This window comes from Bos javanicus, chromosome 1 (genome assembly GCF_032452875.1).
Source record: "Bos javanicus breed banteng chromosome 1, ARS-OSU_banteng_1.0, whole genome shotgun sequence".
Lineage (NCBI taxonomy): Eukaryota > Metazoa > Chordata > Mammalia > Artiodactyla > Bovidae > Bos > Bos javanicus.
Window position 1 is genome coordinate 62822259 of NC_083868.1, and position 4119 is coordinate 62826377.

Consider the following 4119-nt stretch of genomic DNA (forward strand, 5'->3'; position numbering starts at 1 on the left):
ACTTCCAGGCTCAGAACATCATTACCATCACCACTGCCACCAGGATCATTATCAGCATCATCATTTCTTTATATCCGCTACCATTTATTATCTGTGAAATTTTGCTCTTAACATACTCACCTTGACTTCAGAAAGTAACTACCACTATGCCCATTTAATCTATCTTTTTTTTTTTGACTCTTACGACAGAGGTGCTTTGGTCCTTTCCACTTCTGAAATTCAAAGCTACATAAAGCACAGCAATACTACCATCCTACCTTTTCCATACATAGCAAGGCCCATTTTGACACACAATAATAAAACACTGAACGAAGCACTCAACTAACAATGGAACAAAATGAAATGTTTAGTTCATAATAATGTATCACAGAGGGCCAATTCCAACAGTGACCTTCAAGGAAAGCTGTTCAGTCTTTTCCTGCAAGACCATTCCATTGTGCTTTGTAATTAATAATTTCACACCTGGATATTGATGACAGGACTCAAACAGGCAATCAGCAGCCCCTCAGAAAATCCGTGCCCATCAAGTGAGCAGAGGGGCTGGCTTGCCGAGCTCCATCAGCTAGGATAATTGTTAAAAATAAGGAGGTGTGTTGCCTCCCTGCAGAGGTAGGGGTGCCTGTACCGAATTACATACCAGATACACACAATTCAGTCCACTGGAACATTGGCGATATCCTCAGTAAATGCAAATAGTCAAACACAGCATGGCTAATGCAGAAAATGAAAACTGAATTGGAAAGCAGAATAAGAAATTGAAGAATCGCTAAGTATAAAAAACCAAGAAAATGGACAAGCCCAGGCCAGAGGCCAAGAGAAGTCACAGCCAATTTTCCAGGAGCAGTCACTGTTCAAATATTTAATAAGTCCCAACTATTCTTTTCTCTCTTTTTACTATTTATCTCCCATCTTGCCAACTAAATCCTACTCTACACTGCACTGCTAAGAACTCATTTTCTTCCAGCCTAAAACCCCTAACCTCCAAGCAGATTTGGATAATGCGATGGAAAAGAAGCCATGAATTTTAATACTTTAGACACCAGAGTACACCAAAAATCATACCAATTCCATACTTTTGAGATTATCTTTTATGGAGGAAAGTGACAAAACAGAAGTAGCAACAATACGGAGAGCTATGCCTCAAATGATAAGAGAGACACCCCCAAATTTTTAATGTGAATCAAACGAGGAAAAATTCTTGAGAGAAGAATGTTCTTTAATAGAGCCACTAAAGATATTGCTAGAAAGGAAATAATATTTCCGTCAGTGCTTCTCTGCATAAAATCGAGATCTGAATTAGGTTCACTTACCTTAAAGAAGGGTACAATTAAGCATTATATGGCAATATAGATACGGTCATTTAAATATTACTCAACCCTAGATTATTTATAAATTATTTAACCCTTCAGAGTTAAGACTCACGAATCAGAGGTGATGGAAGATATCACTGTGTGGAATGTTCGAGACAGTCACCATACACGAGGCAGTCTGGTGATCACAGTTGTGTTGCAAAAATCGGTTTCACTTACCTAAACATAATAAAAACAGAAAACAGGAGAAAAAGTTTAATAGATTTCTTTGAAATCGAAAGATTGTGTTTGTTCCTTGCCACCCTCTTCCTCCCAAATTTTCATAGTCTCTTCACGTTCCAGGAAAGAAAAGTGAAGACATTTCCTCATCAGCGCCTCAGTACTGGTGTCAAAGACCGCATAGACGCAGTGGAGAAGAGCATGCCAATCTTTGGCAACGGGCAACAACGAGGTCCACCCTCCCCGCGTATCTTGCTCTGCCGGTGTCTCAGGTGGGAGAATGAGAGACTATCGTGTTTTCAGAGCTGAAAGGCATGGGTCAGTGACCTTTGAGTAGAGGTATATCTGCTCCTTGGATGTTTCTTCCTAATCCTGCTCTCCCTTGTCTCAGGGTGTTGCACAGGATCCCCCTTCTTTCAACTGCTCTCACCCCACACCACTCGATCTTATCAGCCCAGTCCTGTTATGGACACAGTTGTCTCTGGATGTTCAATCTTGAGTGTTCTGTTTAGAAACCACCTCCTTGAAGAAGCATTAGAAATAACCTCCATAAGACTGTTCTATACGTCAGTGACTCTGTGGGAGAGGGAGAGGGTGGGAAGATTTGGGAGAATGGCATTGAAACATGTAAAATATCATGTATGAAACGAGATGCCAGTCCAGGTTCAATGCACGATACTGGATGCTTGGGGCTGGTGCACTGGGACGACCCAGAGGGATGGTATGGGGAGGGAGGAGGGAGGAGGGTTCAGGATGGGGAACACATGTATACCTGTGGTGGATTCATTTTGATATTTGGCAAAACTAATACAATTACGTAAAGTTTAAAAATAAAATAAAATTAATTTAAAAAATTTAAAAAAAAAAGAAATAACCTCCTTTAAGAAGCACTGATACATCTTTCAAGCCCAAGTGAAGTGCTGCCTCTATGTGCCTAGCTCCCCGTGCTTACTGACAAAACAGACGTTACAGCACTGTCCTATATTTGATCCTTCACTTGAATGCACCTACTACAACATGAGCTCCAGAGAGTAGAATCTGCAATGGACTCCTTGTTTTTCCCATCGTTAACAAAGCATGAACTAGGTTGTGGCCAATTTCAATAAACACTGGAGAATAAAACAATGAACTAATTAATAGGTAAAAGGAAACCAAGTAAGAATAAAGGAAAGACAGAGGGAGCTGAGTGCCTAGGGTGACTGAGAATCTAGGTTCTATGGGAGAGACCTAAGAATGTCACCCTGTTTCCTATTGCTCAACTGTAGGTTATGAAAACAATCACAAACAAACGCAGAAGCTCCGGGCTAGAATATACATATGTCAAGGACAAAACACGGTAGGTACTTGGTGCTAGGTCCACTTGAGGATCCAGAGGATACAAAAACCTCTGAGTGACTGTACTTGAAACTGTCTGTTTCATGCGTTTATGAATTTACACAAATGACCTTAGTCTCTAACCCTTACTTTTCTCAAATGTAAATGGAAATTGACATATTTGGCCTATCGACATTACCACTTTTTAAAACTTTTCATTCTGAAATAACTGTAGGCACACAGGAAATTACAAATGAGTACACACACAGCCTTGTTGAATCCTTCTCCCAAGCTCCTTCAAGGATGACATCATATACATAGTAGATATCAAAAACAGGAAACATCACCATTTGTTGAGAGAACCAAATGAGATGATGGAAATAAACATTTAATTCATTGCATTCTTTTCAAAGGTTAATTATTCCTTATTCAGGTCTTTCTGATGGCTCAGTGATCAAAAACCCATCTGCCAATGCAGGAGTTGTGAGTGGGATCCCTGGTTCGGGAAGATCCCTGGGAGAAGGAAATGACAACCCACTCCAGTATACTTGCCTGGGAAATTCCATGGACAGAGGAGCCTGGTGGCTTACAGTCCACGGGGTCACAAAAGAGTCAGACATGACTTAGCAACACAACAAAAACATTCCTTATTCAACTGTTATTATTAAAGTCTTAAGATTGCCGGGAGAAATATCAATAACCTCAGAAATGCAGATGACACCACCCTTATGGCAGAAAGTGAAGAGGAACTAAAGAGCCTCTTGATAAAGGTGAAAGAGGAGAGTGAAAAAGTTGGCTTAAAACTCAACATTCAGAAAACGAAGATCACGGCATCTGGTCCCATCACTTCATGGGAAATAGATGTCACACTTTACTTTGGGAGGCTCCAAAATCACTGCAGATGGTGACTGCAGCCATGAAATTAAAAGACGCTTACTCCTTGGAAGGAAAGTTATGACCAACCTAGACAGCATATTCAAAAACAGAGACATTACTTTGCCAACAAAGGTTCGTCTAGTCAAGGCTATGTTTTTCCTGTGGTCATGTATGGATGTGAGAGTTGGACTGTGAAGAAGGCTGAGCACTGAAGAATTGATGCTTTTGAACTGTGGTGCTGGAGAAGACTCTTGAGAGTCCCTTGGACTGCAAGGAGATCCAACAGTCCATTCTAAAAGAGATCAGGCCTAGGTGTTGATTGGAAGGACTGATGCTAAAGCTGAAATTCCAGTACTTTGGCCACCTCGTGCAAAGAGTTGACTCATTGGAAAAGACTCTG

At 40.8% G+C, this 4119-nt stretch overlaps 1 long non-coding RNA gene across 1 annotated transcript; it reads right to left on the reverse strand.

Annotated features, from left to right (window-relative positions):
* Nucleotides 1-1529: 1529 nt before the first annotated feature.
* LOC133234609 (uncharacterized) lies at nucleotides 1530-3623 on the reverse strand. The gene is made up of 2 exons (XR_009732234.1): nucleotides 2405-3623; nucleotides 1530-2074 (listed from the first exon to the last, which is right to left on the reverse strand). It is a non-coding gene; the product is annotated as an uncharacterized LOC133234609 (long non-coding RNA).
* Between the last annotated feature and the right edge of the window lie 496 nt (nucleotides 3624-4119).